Here is an 18,658-nt window from a genome sequence, read left to right as displayed (position 1 = left end):
AAAAAAAACATATCTTCACAAGTTCTAAATAGATTTGAAAATATCTTCCAAACCATTTTAAAATACTAACTAGCGACATTTCCCGATTCAATCGCCACGTTATCAAAGACAGTTCATGATTTAAGTATTTTATTTTTAAGTTATACATGTTCCAATATCCTTAGTAAAATAGTTATACATGTTTCAATATCCTTAATTGCCACGTTACCAACGGTATTTGATGATTCAAATATTTTGTTTTTAAGTTGTAATGTGAAAGCACTCTCAGAAATCATAGTTGTAGATGTGGTAATCAGACGTATTCCGTGAATATTGAATCTGGTTGGTTGATCTTCAAATAAAAATTGAAATTATATACACAATTAAATTGATTTTGAGTTGAAATAGGTATTTTTATTATTTTAAAGATTTCAAAGTAATTGAAAATAAATATTTAAATAACAATAATAAATTAATATGAGATATCAATAAATATTATATTTATAAATATATTAATAAAAAAATTATGTGTTTAATGTGGTTCATAAATAAAATATTTTAGTATTTTTGTTAAGTGAAAGATTTCAATGTTAATATTAAAAAAGATATGCATATATTATATAATACAATTGGAAAAAATAAATTTTTTATATTTTAACTTTTTTGAGGTATATGTTTTTATCAATTTTCTTTAAAATTCATCAAAGATTTATTGTAATTATAACTTTATGTTGTATAGTTTACACAATCCATGCTCCTAATAATATTTTCAAGGCATTGAGTCTATTTATCCATTTAAAAATGCAATTTAAACAATGAAATTTTTCACATAGTGTGTATGTGTGTGTGTGTGTGACCAACAATGCTCTCATGGTGGATCCAACAAAGATGGTGGCCCAAGGAACAAATCAAGTTGGAACTCGGACCAAAAGGCTTCTTTATAGTCATCTTTGCAAGTCTTGAAGACAAAACCAAGATTTTTGAAGGAGAACCTTACTTCTACAACTTAATTGGACTATACCTCTAGTACTAGACAAAGAGATTCATTCCAAACAAACAATATTTTAAAGCCACTCTAGTATGGATCTACTTGTACTCAATATCACGAGAATTTTGGGAAGGAGAAATACTTGTGAGAATAATAAATGCTCTCAGAAACTTTGAGAGGTTTCTTAAGCCACCAAACAAGCAAGGTACATTTCATATGCAAATATTTGTATTTAAATGAATTTTTCTGAGCCATTCCTTGAATCAATAAATATATACTCTCAAAGATGAGCTTTAGAAATAAAACTTGCATCATGAGCACATCCCCTTCTAATGTTAGTGTTGTCATGGATATGACCACTTATTTAAGGAATGCTCCCTTTTAACCCCAGTCATGACTCAACCAGAACAAGATGCAAAGGATGAAAAAGGTTTCTCCGAGCCTCAATCTCGATGAAGAAGCCACAAAGCTCTGCCCCCACTCTCTAGAAAATAACCTAAAGCTAGCAATAACTTTGACCCTTTAACTAATTTGGATCCCTTAGCTCAACCTTTCCAGAAGGACCCTAAAAAACCCTAACACATAGATCAAGCCATATTTGAGCGAAATCTTGAATAACATCTTTCCCAATCCATAGAAGGAACCAAAAGCACCCTTAAAACAATTCTAGAACCAGTAATTTAAGATGTCAACACATAGGATCAAGAGAATGAAACAAGAACCGACGATACTGAAGAAATGGATCTCAACACCCTTTATTTAACAAGCATGGCCAAATCCTTGAAGGGTAACAACCCCAACACAATATTGCAACATCGAGTTCAAATCCTAGGAAAAGCCTACCTCAAAGCTCAGAAAAAATAATCAAGTATATCATCTCCAGGTTCTCAACCAGGAGTTCAATCCTAGGTTTTCAAAGAATCCCATAAATCATAGAAAGATGAAAAGAAAAAAGGAATATAATATGACCAACAAATCCTTGAAGAGCTAGCAGAGTTATTGCTTAATTGAGGTCGAATCAAGTTAATCTCAAAGGTTTATCCCTCCACTAATCCTATTTCTCAATGAATTTTATCTCTTGGAATATAAGGGGCCTACACTGTAAAGGAAAACAAAGGCTCATTGGAAATAAATTGAGGAAAGATACCTTGAATTTCATGTTGATACAGGAAACCAAGTGTACAAGTGAACACATGGCCAAAATCACCTCAAGAAATTGGAGGAACTTTCAATGGATAGTCATAGATGCACAAGGAAAAGTTGGAGGTATAACAGCCTTATAGAATCCTTAGGAAGTATGAGCTTGGGACATGTTTTCCACCACTAATTTACTTACAGTGAAGTTCCATTTAATTACCTAACCTAAAGTATGTTTTATAACCAATGTCTATGCCCCAACTCTCCTAGTAGAAAAATCAAGCTTTTCTACATCGTTTAATAACCTAGCACCAATCATTGTAGACATGCCATGGATCACTAGAGGGGATTTTATCCAAATTCAATCCCTCTTAAAACATAAAGGAGGAACTAGAAGAATAGAAAATGAAGCTTGCCTTTTTGGGGAAATAATAGCATTCTCAAAACTTTTGGACATTTATACCATCAATGCCACTCACATTTGGAACAATAGAATAATATAAACCCAACAAACATCTTTCATACTAGATTGGTTTTTAATCTTATAATATTTAATGATCAAAGACATACTCATGGAAGTTTCAATCCTACCTTATAAAGGATTAGACCATTGGCCTATTAGTGTGGACCTAGACATAAAATCCAATCCAAAAACAAGACCTTCTCAATTTAAAAGTTTATGGATTTTGCATCCAACCTTTTTGGACAAAGTGCAAGAATAGTGGAATGAAATGGACCACATGGAAGGCTATGTGATGTACCAATTCCAACAAAAACTCAAGCATGTGAAGCATTAGGTAAAAGAATGGAACAAATAAGACTTTGACAATATTTTCAAAGGTATAAAATATTTAGAAAACAAGATGGCCTCTCTACCACAAACACTTATCTTACAACATAGATGAGATGACCTTATGCAACACGAAGATAGCCTATTAACTCATATGGAACAACAAAAGTAAGAGGAAGTCTTATGGAGGTAGAAATCTTGAATTCGTTGGCTCAAAGAGGGTGAAGAATAACATCCTTCTTCGATACATCCATTCTTCAACGCAAGCACAATGACAAGATTGTATCCCTCAAAATACCTATAGGCCTCAAGCTTTAAGAGCACAAAGACATGGAGTAAGAATTAGTCTGCTACTACAATGACCTAATGTATGACTTGCACCATGAAAGAGAGGAATATATCATAAAAATAACTGAACGCATTCCACCACTAGTGACACAAGAGAAAAATAAATCCCTTGTGAGAAGTAGCTCCAATGAGGAAGTGGAAGTTATCATAAAATCTATGCAGCACAATAAGGCTCCAGGCCAAATGCATTCACCATATATTTCTTCCAGATTTATTAGCCTATAATAGGAAAGAATCTCTAAAGAGATATGGAATAATCTCGTAAATCTCTCTCAATCCTTCCAACCTTAAATTCCACCTTCTTAATGCTAGTCCCCTAAAAGTATAAGGTTGATGAACCCAGTGGTTTCAGACTTATCTCCTTTGCAGTGTTGCATATAAAGTAATTTCTAAAATCATAGCCAAAAGATTAAAACCACTACTGCCAAAGCTCATATCATCGTAATATTCAGGGTATGTGGAAGGCTTTCAAGTCATGGATGGAATCCTAATTACTCATGAAGTTATCCACTCCCTAAAAACCACAAGAATGCCTAGGATGCTCATCAAGATGGACTTATTAAAGGCGTTAGACAATTTGAATCGGTCTTGTCTATTTAATATTCTAGGATATTTTGGTTTTGAAATGATTGCATTCAGTGGATAAAATATCTCCTCTCATCGACCTTCTTCTGTATTCTTCTTAATGGATCCCCTCCAAACAACTTTTCCCAACTCAGGGCATGTGGAAAGGAGACCCCCTATCGCCTTTTTTGTTCATCTTAGAAATGGAAGGACTTTGTAGAGCCATCAAAGTAGCAGTCTCAACCAATAAATGGAAAAGGATGCGACTTTTCGGGGAGGATATTCCAATCTCTCACCAACAATTTGTGGATGATACAAATTTTATAGGAGCCCCTATTGATCGCAAAGGCAAAGCCATTCAAAAATATTTAAATGAGTTTGAAAAAGCTTCAAGTATGGAATTAAATAATGCAAAATTTAAAATATTTTTCTTTAATACCCCTTTGCTAGTGTAGACACATATTGCCAAGCTCCTCGGTTTTCAAAGAAGCAAACTTCCTTCAAGATACTTGGGAAACCTTTTGGTGGATAGCTTGCGTAGACTTAAAGCCTTGGAGGATTTAATCGAAAAATTGGAAAACAAACTAACAACTTTGACATTTAGATCTTTGAAATTAGTGGGCAAGCTTTTTCTCCTTCATCCATTCATTCAATATCTTCCTTTCTACCTCCTCTCAACTCTCATGGCCCTAACATCCATTCTCCCAAAAATCAAAAGCATCAAAAGGAATTTCTTATCGGGGAGAGAAAAAAAAGAACATTGGGATAATTTATGCTTCTATAAGCTCTGTGGAGGCTTGAGACTCAATGATCCTAGCACTCTCAGCATATTTCTTGGCACCAAAATAGGTTGGTGACGGATCCAAGGAGGTCATTCATTATGGAAGCAAATTTGGAACCATGGGTTTGGCAAGAAGAATCACATTCATCTTCTAGTTAGTTCCAATCATCAGCAAAACGGATCCTCCATTTGGAATTTGAAAAAGGAAGGAACACATCTCATACAACAACATTGCTTATGGGAATACTATGATGGTAAATCAACACTCTTTTGGGAAGATTCATGGCAACAACTCCTTGAGCTTTCAAACAATCAGAACTTGTGCAATCTCAATGTAACAACCCTAGGTTGATTTTCCATGTAAAAATATTAACACTAAGGTCATGGGATACATATTCCAAGTTGAATGGTGGGAAAACATTATAGTGGGAATCACTTGTGGTTTATTAATGACTATGGAAATTGGAAAAGGCATTGGAAAAGGTAAAGAGGCAATAAATGACATTTAATTATGAGAAATAAAGGAAAATAGGAGAAAAAGAAGGTGAAGAGACACAAATTTGCGTGCAAGGAAAAAAAAGGACATGAAATAATTAGTTCACATCTTTTGGTCATTGCAACATTTTGTTAGTTTAGCATTTGGCTCTCTTACACTCTTGCACACTTAGAGTATTCTTGGAGCACTCTAGCATTCACTTGGATTTGGAAGAATACAAGCAAGAAAGCAAATGGAATGCAAAGGAGAGCAAGGAAGAGTAAGGAGACAGTTGGATCCGCAGCTACAACAGGCTTACTTTATAGATAACAGGTTGCATGTGTGATATACTTTTTAGTTTTTGGATGCAGTTATATGCATGTGGTTTCTCGGTTATGTGTTGTCACTAGAATGGAGATTTTCTTGGATTGAAAATGGTTTCAGCCTTGCCTTGCCATTTCTTGGATATCCATGATGTAGTGGGTTCCCCATTTGGTTTTATGATTGGTTCTCAGGTTTCTTATGGCTATGGGTTGGGAAAAAATTCTTTGGAGCCATGAAATAGCTTGGGCTCCCTGGTGGTTGTGGGTTGAGATGGGAGATATGTGGAGCCCTGTGACAACTTGGGTTCCCTGGAGGCTGTGGGTCGAGTTACTAGTTCCTAGAGCCCTAGACAACTTGGGTAGAGACCAATCTGATTGATGCTAGTGATTTCTAGACTATATAGGTGAGATCATTATGCTTGAGGGTTGAGGTGGTTTTTCCTCTGGATGCCCTAGTTGGTTCTATTTTGGTTTAATCCCTATGATACCACATTCATGCTTGGAATACGGTGCAAGGGTGATTGGCTGCAATATAGATTTTGGTTTAGCCAATCTATGGTGGGGTGGTACATGGATGTCCCTGACATGGTTGGCATTTTCATATGTTAATATGAGTTATTTTCCTATTGTGATCTATGAGCACTTGTATTGGTTATTATGGTGATCTTATGGCCAATTTTTCATGGGTTGTATTATGGATATATGCATGGTTCTATTATGTGCTCTAATTATGGCACTTGTTCATGATTTAATAAGTTATTGGACGGTTGATGAATGCATAAGCTAACAAGTGTTATTACAGCTAGCTAGAGAGGGCATAGAGCCTTATTGTTGACTCTCAGATGCATATCATAAGTTTATGATCAAATATGAATTCTTGAATTGTAGCTTCTATGTTCATCATATGTTTGACGAAATGTCTATATTGCATTAGGCATGTATTGGTCAAGATCTTGCTCAAGTTTTGATTGTTTAACATTGTTATCATCATTGTCATGATTTTGGAAAGTTACAGGCAATTCTGGGCAGTGGTCTAGAGGCTAGCCTGAAAAGGTGGCACAGATCTAGCTATCACATGCACAAAATAGAGGAAATTGGCTCATAATTGCATGGAGACACACCTATGGGTGTGATTATATCCTCCCAACTGAATGCATGATGTGTTATGCGTGTATTTGGGGAGTAAACCTAGTGAAAAAAGAGTTTCAACTCAAGGAATGATCACCTGGGGTGGTCGGTAGGCTCTTAAGTGATTTGCAGTCTTTGAGGGATGTCAATTTACTTCTAGTTTGTAGGCCCCACTTCCATAACTGGAACTTGGAGGTCGAGTCATATCACAGTGACACTCAATTCATGTTTACCTTAGAGGGCTTGTCAAAGTGGGTAAATGTGCGAGGAGTGGTTATAGGGTGGTATCAAGGTGAGGTTACAACACTGGACCTCGAGGTTAAAGCAGATCGTCATACAAGTTTATATGTTTGGCATGCAAGCATGATGGTTACTAGTTGTTATATGCATCGCAGTTATATGCATGCACGTCATTTTATTGTTGTTATGGTTACATGCATGACATATGTTAATTGATTAGTGTGGTTTTATGCACGTGCATGGATTAGTCATGCATGATAGTTAACTTGTTCTTATATGAATTACAGTCATATGCATGGTGATTATTATCATTATGGTTGAGTTCTTGAGATTATCATGTATCGTGCTAATATGAACTGATTTGTGCAGATGTAATAACCTGCCATGAGTTACATTGAGGTATGATTTTGACCATTTTTTCTATTTTATTTATCTAACATGGTATGTTGCAGGACAATATAATATCATAGATGAAGAGCAAAGTAGTGGACTACAGTTCACGTGACTCCACTTAAAGGGCTGATATGAAATCAGTGGAATGGGAAAAGTCAGTTGAGCAACAAGGAGAAGAGTATTCTCCTGATCTAGAAGATATATTGAGAGGGTTGAAGGCATAAATTAGAAGTTGCAAGGAAGGTAATAATAGGTTGATTGAGGCACACGAAAGGCTTGCAAGGGCTCAGAAAAAGCAAAGAGAAGTAAATGCAGTGATTCTTCAAATCGTTTTATATTTGCAGAAGCAGGGACAGTTGAGGATCAGTGATGGAGAGGAGGAAAAGACTAATGGTTCATATGGTAGCAGGTCTCAGGGAAGACACAGGTTGGAAAAAGATGATACAGTGAGAGGTGGTAGATCTTGGATACACCTGACAGGAGGGATAACACTTATGGATTTTATCTTAGCTCTGGTTTCAAGAGACATCATCACCATCACCGCCAAAATCCTTATAAGAGGAGTGAGAAGCAATATTTGCTAGAATATTTCAATGAATTTGAGCCTCCTACTTTTGATGGGGAAGTGAAGAAATCAGAAGATGTAGAAGCATGGTTGCTTGGGATGAAGAAATTCCTCAAATTTCATGATTCCTCAGAGAACATGAAAGCCAAGATAACTAACTTTAGTCTCAAGGAAAATAGCCTGAGAAGTGAGGAAAACCTCAGGATGCAGGTGACAAGGAAAATGTGGCACCTTACAAGAAGTTCAATGCAGCTGAGAGAGGATAGGGTATCCTTTTGTGGAGCAACAAAATAAAGGAAATGGCAGAGAACCATTGCGGTGTTGAACTTGTGGTGGGGATCATCACAAGAAGGATTTCCCTCTGTATCAAAGTGGCACTAAGGATGCGTGGTAAGCCTCATATCTACAGTGTGCAGGAGGCACAGACAGTTAGGGATGTAGGTTAGAGCATTCCCTAGATCTATGCAACAATGGATAATAGGCAAGTAGATCATCAAGAATCCATCATTGAGATGGAAGGTGGAATTAGAGGAAGAGTTCAAGGTATAACCACAATGCATATTGCAGTAGAAGAATCTCATGCTCTGAGACCGAGCAATAGAGAAAGTTAAAGTGCGTGGAAGCACTATGAGGCCGAGGAAGCTACATGGGAGATGGTTGATCAGATGTAGCTATGATAGTTGGTTTCCAATTACAGTTCGATTCATGAAGGGAATTGAAATCCCTTGGGAGATGATATGTGCATGTGCTCAGTTGCAGGGTAGCATGCTTGGTACAACAAGGTAAGATAATTGTTATATTTATTTATGCACTCACAATTATGTCTGTTATGGCAGTGTGATGTAGAGAATTGCATGGAAAAAGAGACTGACGTATATCTTGAAGAAGACTCTTGTTGAGCTTTCCCTTGGAAGCACTGGGTACCATGTGGGTTGAGTTATGTATGTGTTGAAAATCTTGTGCTTCGACATATTTTTATTTGTTTGCACTTGATTTGCAGCTTTGATTGTGTTCGGTGCATGGCCATGCCACTTTGTTTGTGGTTGTTTGTATTTTTATGTTTTCTTTATCTTTCCTTCTTGTTCTTTCCTTTTGTGTTTTGAGGGTATTAGGAATTGGTTGGGGAATAAGGAAAGTTAATGGAGTTTGTTGAGTCCCAAACTCGCATCTTCCCTATACACCTTTTTAGCCTTCTTTTCCAGTTACTTGAACCACCAAGCTGTCAAATCATTGCATATTAGTTTAAAAAGAGCTTATAAAATGGTTTCCTAACTATGTCTTATGACTGTTGTTTGATCTAGATTTTTGCTCAGTCAGCTACGGAATCTTGTCAGTTTTTGCAGCCAACTCAACATTCCGCAGCCTTTCTGTTGAATTCTATGTTACAGGTGTCTACTGGAGAATCCGGCCACATGGGCAAGCTGTAAATGATGTGGAGATGGAACGTGTCCCTTTGGTTCAGTCGAATCACTCACAAAAGGCCATGGTCAAGGACAGTCAAAGCGGTGGTCAACCTAAGAGTTTTGTGGTGGCAGGACTTTGTTTTTCACCACGTGAATACTGGCGTGGCAAATTCCTCAATCTCAGGAGGTGTGCTAACACCTGTGGACTGCTCCGTGAACCCAAATCCAACAGCCACCACTCCTTCGATTTAATTGTCACGGCTACCATATTGCTAGATCTCCGGAAGTGGTTATTCATGTGTCTGTTTAGCAGCGCAGAATTTAGGAAGTAGTTGTAGCATCCTCAGTTATAAATAACGCATTATCATACGCTTATTAGTTAGCTTGGTATATGTAATTTTGACTGTTTTACGAGCCCACTGTGTCGTGCTCTATCTTTATATTATGACTGCATTTTAATATATGAGAAGACAGTGTTCTTAAGTTCAATTTGTGACTGATTGCTGATTGGCCGAGGTTGCAGAGGGCCCCTGTACACCAAGGCTCTGTAACTACTGTATAGTTTCTTGCTTTCTTCCTTTATGTTACTGTTGCCATAATCGTTTGCTTGTATATATTACACTGTTTTTGATATTCATGTTAACTGTTGTCCATATTTTCTTTTATGCTTTCTAATGATTGTTAACTGATCAATGTTTTTCTTTCAGGTTCTTGTAGACAGCCCGGGAAATTTCACATAGCTTTTTAATGACTAATGACATGAAATCATCTTGTCCTTTTGCTGATTTATTTTCTGAGTTCTAATTCCAGCATTGTTATTTCTTTCAGTTTTATTTTGCTCATTTACTTTTATGCAATTTAGATATCAGATTACTCAATTTGTTTATGATTACCTCCTATAGCCAGAGTGAGTCGAATGGTGAGGGGTCAGAATATGAGTTGATGTGATATGATTTAGTTTATTTTTCTACAAGTTAGTGATTAGATTACTCATGTCATTTTCAGTTACCTCCTATAGCCAGAGCGAGTCGAATGGTGAGGGGTCAGAATATGAGTTGAAGTAGTATGATTTAGTTTACTTTGCTTACAGTTTTTGAATTGCTTTGAGTTCAGTTTTTTCTCTTTTTATACAGCAGCAAGGATACTGGGCTTCATTGTCACTAGCTTACTGTTTGCTATATTTTTATTTTCTCTAGGAATTGATTTCATCATTGCGAGTTTTAAAACCTTTTTGAAAATTCTGAAGTTTGGAAATTATTTTAGAGGTCACCATTGCCTTGAACACTTATATCCATACCTGACTTTTGCCATCTCACATTAGGGAATCAACAAAAGATAAAACCAAAAACAAACCAAAAATCACAAATGACAAAGAATTAAGAAATCGGTTATCTTGCATATACAGTGCACTTCATTTTAGCAGTTTACGACTTCTATATTGATAGTTTATATAGCAATTTAGGACACACTAAATTGACCAAACATTTTGGCGCCGTTGCCGGGAAAGTGAAACTAGGTAGCCAATTTCTTGAAAAAAAAAACAAGAAAATTTCAAGGTAAAAATTGATAACTTCTCAAAGTATGCTCTCCTCTTGCACCTAGTGTGACCTGGAGGATCAGAAAAGAGAGTTATTGGTTGAATAATTTCTTGAGTATGCTCTCTTCTTGCACCTAGAGTGACCTGGAAGATCAGAAAGAGAATTATTAGCCCAACTTGAATAAAAATAAAAAAATGACATGCATAGAGCAAGAGATTCTAGGGGAAGGCTTATGCTAGGGCCAAGAGTTCGATTTTTACAACTCCATCTACTTCAAGGTATAGACAAGATACACCTCCATCATCTCCAACTCACACTCCTATCCTTAGGATTCCTGGAATTCAAGAGGTAGCAGCTAAATTTTGAGACTCTCCCACACTATCCACCGAATATGAGTTAAGAAAAGACCCTTTCTTTACTTCTACAGGAAAACACATTGTAATTGAGGAAGTAGAATCACCTGAAGAAGAAGAGGGAGAAATTCCTCCTCGTTCACCATTGGTAGAAGAACCAGAGGACTCTGAAATCTCTGAGGAAACTATCATGATGGAGGAAGTAGTAAACGGATTTGGAGGAGGTAGAGGTAGAGGTAGAGGAGGAGGAAACAATGGAGGAGGTAGAGGTAACAATGGGGGAAATAGGGATGGAGATAACTCATTTGGATTTCGTATAGTTGATGAGGAATCTCGAACAAAAATGAAAAACATCTCATCATTTGTCCTCCCAAACTTTTATGGGTTGCGAAGTGAGGATCCTGAAAAATTTCTATTTGAGTTTGAAGTCATGTGCCGAACTTATGATTATATGGAAGACTCTCAAAAACTCAAATTGTTTCCTTCAACATTGAAGGGAGCTGATCTAAAATGGTTCATGGGATTAGTCACTCAATCTATTAGGACTTGGAATGATATGAAACAAACATTTTTGGATAGATACCTGGACTATTGTATGCCCACCAATCATAAGGATGAGGTATTCAAAATGGTGCAAAAAGAAGATGAAAACTTGGAGGATTTATTTGAAAGATTTCAGTACAATATGAAAAGAGAAAAAATGAATAACTTAGATGAGGAAACCTTGAAAGCCCTTCTATTAAAAGCCATTAGAGATGAATGGATAGATATTTTGAACATGATGGGAAAAGGAGATATATCTCAACTTCCACTTCATGATATAGCAGAGCTATGTGTCCATCTCTCAAGGGGAAAATCTAAAACTGGAAAAGGGCCTAGAGATCCTTCTCTCATTAGAGCAAAAAAATCTGCAACTGAATCAGTAAGTAGGGCTGATATTGGCAATATGCTTGATGAGTTCAAAACTGATATTTTAGGGAGTCTTAGTGAGAAACTAGACACCCTTAAGATACAAAACGAGTAGAAATCTGAAGCTGAAGCTTTGGCCACCTTTTATCCGAAATGTAGAAAGAAACATGCTCTAAGGGAATTCCCCTTAGATGCAAAAGTTGTAGAAACATGTGTGATTTGTTCAGAAAGACATGAGACCAAGGATTGTCCTTCAATTCCTGGGCTCAAAGTTGTCTTTCAAGAAGATCCAAATTCAATTAAGTCTCTCTGTTTTGCTTCAAGGAGACCTTGGCAGGGGCAACAAAATAAAGGGTTTAACAACCCCACGAACTTTCAACCCCCACCAAATTGGAATCCTTGGCAACAACCTTGGTCCCAACCTCAAAATCCATTTCAATCATGGGTACAAGGTATGCAAAATCCTTATGGGAGATTTGCTCAATTTTATCAATATCCTCCATCTTTTCAAAATCAACAAGCTCCACAACTTCCAAATCAAAATCCACAAATTTCATTGCCATTTCCACAACAACAACAACCTTCTCAACAGAATCCAAATTCCCAACTCTTGCTTCCATTCCAACAAAAGACAAATCAACTACCTTCCCAGCCATTGCCAAACCCCAACAATAAAAACCCTCAAACTGCTTACATGGTAGAAGGACAACAATTTCCTACCTATATGATTGTTCCTCTCAATGATGTACAACTCAGATCTGGTAGAGTTTTAGACAAGCCTTCTATAGATGCTCAAAAGCAAAGAATTTCTAAGGAAGATTCTCTTGAAGCCAATAAAGGTTCTGAAGCATCTCTTCAAAACCCAAGCACTCAAAAAGAAAAAGAAAAAGAGTCAACCCCCACAACTCCTATAGTTGAGCAACCTGCATCTTCATCCACACATCCTTTTCCTGAAAGATTACAAATTGATAAAGGAGTGGAAAAACAAATCTTGTTCCCTGACTATGATTTCTTAGATGAATTAAAGAATGTCTGTATCAAGATTCCCTTGTTACAAGCCATTAGAGAAATTCCTATTCTAGCAAAAACAATAAAGGAGTTGAGTCTCAAAAGACCGGAAAGGAAACCAAGAGATACAAGAAGAATCCACCTGGTAGGGAAAATTGTAGATATCATGATGGGAAAAATTACCATGCAGAAGTATGTAGATCCTGGTAGTCCAATTGTCAAAACACATATCAATGGGGTAGAAATTCCAAATAATTTGATTGATTTAGGAGCTACTATCAACATTCTGAGTAGACAGACTATGGAACAACTAAAACTTCCTAATCTTCTTTTTACACCTACTTTACTGCAACTTGCAGATCGATCAATTATCAAACCAGATGGTGTATTAGAAGACATTTCGGTCTCCTTACGTTCTTGGGAATATCCAGTAGATTTCATAATTTTAACTCCCAAGAGTAATCTAGGAGGGCACCCACTCATCTTAGGAAGACCTTGGCTAACCACAGCTGATGATTTTATCAGTTGTAGATCTAGGGATATGTATATTTCTGATGGTAATTCAACAAAGAAATTCAATCTGTATCCTCCAGCAAAAGCAATTACAGAAGTAGGAGATAATGAATGGGTCGATGATGAGGAAACTATACAACCTGTCTTTACCATTTCTGAAATCAGTGAAGATAGTCAAATTCTGAACACATTAGAAAATTTTGAAACATCTTCAGAATATGACCACACACAATTTCAGTTAGATTCTGACATTGAGTATCTATCATCTAGACAAATGTCTCTTTACTCTATGGAAGAGTTTGGTAGTTCTGTGTTTCCAGGTAAAACATTGAATATCAACAAAAACTTGGAAAAATCACAACAGGGAAAGCTAACCAAAATCTTGCAAAAACATTCTACTGCATTTGCATGGGAGTATACTGATATGAAAGGTATTGACCCTAAGACTTGCATTCATCACATTTACATCGAGGAAAACAATATACCAATCAGACAACCTTAGAGAATGATGAATCCAAACCTTAGAGAGATAGTGAAAGAAGAGCTCCAAAAATTACTCAATGTAAACTTCATTTATCCAATTTCAGATAGCCGATGGGTTTCTCCTTTGGTTATAGTACCTAAAAAGAATGGTAAATGGAGGGTATGCATTAATTACAGGGAATTGAATAAAGAAACTTCGAAGGATCACTTTCCTTTACCCTTTATCAATAAGGTATTAGATACTCTAGCAGGCAAAAAGTACTTTTCATTTTTGGATGGTTTTAGTGGCTATAATCAAATTCAGGTAGCACCTGAAGATCAAGATAAGACCACATTTTCCTGTCCATGGGGAACTTTTGTTTACCGAGTGCTTCCTTTTGGATTATGTAATGCACCCGCAACATTCCAAAGGGAAGTACTAGGAATCTTTTCTGATCTAATCCATGATTGTGTAGAGGTTTATATGGATGATTTTACAGTTTATGGTGATTCATTTGAAGAGGCATTAGAGAATTTGGGAAAAGTCCTTATAAGGTGTAAAGAAACAAACCTTTTATTGAGTCATGAAAAATGCTTTATGATCTTTATTGAAGGTATTGTTTTGGGACATCATATTTCAGGGGATGGGATTAAAGTTGATAAATCAAAAGTTGAAGTCATCTCCAAGTTTCCTATTCCAAATTGTCAAAAAGATGTTAGAAGTTTTCTGGGATTTACTGGGTATTATAGAAGATTTATAGAGAAATTCACCAAAATAGCATCTCCACTCTTCAAATTACTTACAAAAGACTGTGAATTCAAATGGGATCCTGATTTTCAATCAGCATTTGAAACCTTGAAAGCAAGAATATCTGAAGCACCCATTTTGAGAGGACCAAATTGGAAACTTCCTTTCCATATTTCTACAGATGCTTCAGATACAGCTCTAGGAGCTGTGTTGGGTCAAAAGGATTTAGTTCCTTATGCCATTTACTATACCAGTAAAAATTTGACTCCCACTGAGTTGAACTATACTGTGACTGAAAAAGAGTTCTTAGTTGTTGTTCATGCAATCAATAAGTTTAGACATTATATAACAGGCTATGAAACTTTTGTCCATACTGATCATTCTGCAATTAGATATCTAATGAACAAACCTGTTACTAATGGCATAGTTACAAGATGGCTCTTACTTTTACAGGAATTCAATATTACTGTGTTGGATAGACCAGGGAAACAAAATACAGTAGTTGATTTCTTGTCTAGGATCCAAAACACTAACGAAGATTCTCTTGTAGAGGATAAGTTTCCAGATGAATATTTATTTGCAATAACTACTAAGACTCCTTGGTATGCAGATATTGCTAACTATTTGGTTACAGGGAAGCTACCTCCACATTTATTTCCTAGTGAAAAAAGAAGAATTATTCAGGAGAGTTCAAAATATTCATGGATTTCTAACGAATTGTTTAAAACAGGGCCAGATTGTGTGATCAGAAGATGTGTTCGGGAAGATGAAATGCCTGACATCCTCAAGGCATGTCATGATGAACCATGCGGTGGACACTTTGCTGACAAAAGGATGGCCTATAAAATCCTTTCTTTAGGATATTATTGGCCTTCCCTCTTCAAAGATACAAAAGAATATGTCAAAAGGTGTGACAGCTTCCAAAGAGTAGGGAAACTGACTCTTTCAAATGAAATGCCATTACAACCATAGGTACTCATCGAACCCTTTGAAAAATGAGCTTTAAATTTCATTGGACCCATTAATCCACCATCTAAACAGAGGAAGTATATATTGGTATGCACTAGTTATGTCACTAAATGGGTAGAAGCCAAAGCATTACTTTCTGCTACTGAAAATTCAGTTGTTAATTTTCTTTATGAGGATATTTTTACTCACTTTGGTGTCCCAAGAGAAATTGCGACAGATCAGGGAAGTCGATTTACATATAACATGGTGGAGAAGCTGATGGAAGAATACAAAATCAAGCACAGAAAATCTACTCCTTACCATCCGTAAGCAAATGGCCAAGTGGAGTCTACAAACAAAATTATTGAAAGAATCATCACCAAGACTGTTCATCTACACATAAGAGATTGGGCAGAAAGGCGTCCTGAAGCCTTATGGGCCTATAGAACTACATGGAGGAATACAACGGGACATTCTCCCTATGAACTTGTTTATGGGAAAGAAGTCCTGCTCCCCGTTGAGTTTCAAGTCAAAACTTTCAAAATGGCAGTTCAGTTGGAGATGGATCTATCAGAAGCCCAAAAGCAAAGAATGGAGCAGCTGAATGAGCTAGATGAGATCAGACAAGAAGCAATCCTAAGAACTGATCTAGTTCAACATCAAAGAGTTAAGTGGCATAACAGATACATTAAAGAGAAAAAGTTTCAAGAGGGAGATTGGGCATTACTATTTGATTCCAAGTTTAAAGACTTCAAAGGTAAATTTCAGACCCATTGGCTTGGGCCGTATGAGATTGACAAAGTCTTTAGCAATGGAGCGGTAAGAATCAAAACCATTGATGAATTTCAAACTCCTCTTATTGTGAATGGCCACAGATTGAAAATTTATCATAAGCCACTCTCAAAAGAAGAATTTGTCAAAATGTTTCAAGAAAATTCTGCAATAAGGCTGGTGAAGAAGAATCCTTCTACCCCACCAGCCTAGCTGTTGTTCCTTTCTATTCTTAAAAAAAATTGTATAAGCCTAAAAACCAATCACTAATTGGCAGTCTTATACAGAAAATGTAAAGTAAAAATCAGGGACACCTGAAACTCTATATTTTCCAAAAAAAAGAAAAATCTCTCCTTCTTTTTCCATTTTCACTTCACTTCATTGCCATCCTACTTCATCTCCATTTCATTTTCATTTCACTCCACTTCACTTCATCTCATCCATCTCATTCCATTTCATCAATAAATGTCTCTTTCATGACCATTTCCATTCAGTTAGTTATTACTTAACTATCTTTATTCAACCAAGTTGGTGCTGTGTCAGTTTTCGCAGCTGGAATCAATTTCCGTAGCCAGAAGCAGTTTCTACAGCCACCACTTTGTTTTTCAAATTTACAGTCAAAATGTTAATGCAATAATCATAAAAATGCAGGTGTGACTGAGCATATGTTATGAATACATGGAGCATCTACAAACATCAATAAGGAGCAGTTGATTAAAGGCTAATGGACAACAAATGACAAGGATTCCAAGGTATGAGCAAAAATTTCTTTCAAATAGCAATCAAAGGCACAATTTTGCACAGTTATCAAACCTTAAAGCTCCACTATGTGCAATGATTATCACGATAGCTCCATTACCCATTACCATTCCACGACATTATTCCATAAACCATGCATTTATTCCCTAAACGTTCTCATGATTAAATTTTAGGTTTAACTCGTAGATGACTGCACTTTCATACTCCACTTGTAATCATGAGATGTGACCTATTTCATTACGGCTCCTCTCCACCGCATTTTTCACAGCCATTCCATAAACGTGTAACATCTCGTACGTAGCCATTCAATTCAAAATTCTGACTTCACTCCATTAACATGTCATTCTGTTAAAGCCCCCTTGTTCACATACGTATGCATTTCATTTTGTGAACTCACCTCGGCTGCTCATCCTTTGTTTCTGCTTTTAGTTCCTGAACACTCCCGTTACCTGTTATCCATCTTCCAATTGCAGCCACTGTGTTTTTTTTTTCCATAAACCCTGCAACCTAGCCATCTTACCTCTGCTAACCCTCACACACAGCTGAATTTCAGTTGAATTTCAAAACAGAGGAAAGGATGGGACGATTACTAAGGGCAGAACCGGAAGGACCTAAGTATTTAGAAGGTTACCCTCAAGTAAAAGATTTGCTAAAGAAAGAAAAATGGCTACGCTTTATTAAAAAAATTAAAGGCCATAATGAGGAGGTAACAAAATCCTTTGCATGGTCTTTTAACGGCTAGATGGTGGAAATTGGAGACATGAAGTTCACGGTCACTAAAGCATCAATAGCAACTGCCACACACTTGCCCAGGAAGGTGAGCGTTGGATGAAAAACAAAAGTGTGGACGAGCAGGCATGGAAAATAATATTACGTAACCCAGGTATGGACGTTACTGTATTTACAAAAGGAATTCATGTTCATGCACTAAAAGAAGAATGGGCCAGATTACTGTTAATCATTCAAAAGTTTATCACTTGCGAAGGATGCTTTGGAGCAATGTACATGTATCATGCTAGGTTATTGATGAATTTCTTAGAGATTCAAACCCTTAATCTTCCTTATTTCTTACTGCTGAGCTTGAAAAAGATGAGCACCACAGTCCAAAAGAACATAGGAGACATAGAACCTCATTTATATCATCATGGACTTGTAAGGATTCTCATTGAAGACCAACTGAAGAAAAACAAAGATACCTGGGAACGGTTCTTAGTAAGAAATTACTTTCAAGAGCCATCTGAGGCACCTAAAAGCAGTACACCAAAGACACCAAGAAGGAGTAGGAGAAAAGAAAAGAGTGCCATAACCCAAGATTCTCCTATTATCAAAACTAAAGAAGTTGGTCAAAACGAAAAGGAGGAAAGAACTAAGGACATAAAACAGAGGAAATTGAAAGAAAAAAGGAACATAGAAGAAGTCTACCAATCACCAGAGCCATCTATAGAGGAAGACTATCAAACATTGTCTAAGAGACTAGTGCATCTTCAAAAACAAGTTGTTACAGCCAAGAAGAAGGAAAAAGGAAAACAAAGCAT

The sequence above is a fragment of the Pinus tabuliformis genome, chromosome 5_1 (assembly GCF_031772625.1).
Source record: "Pinus tabuliformis cultivar Carrire ecotype Pingquan chromosome 5_1, CPIR1, whole genome shotgun sequence".
In the NCBI taxonomy this organism is placed as follows: Eukaryota; Viridiplantae; Streptophyta; class Pinopsida; order Pinales; family Pinaceae; genus Pinus; species Pinus tabuliformis.
This window is presented reverse-complemented; position numbering follows the sequence as displayed.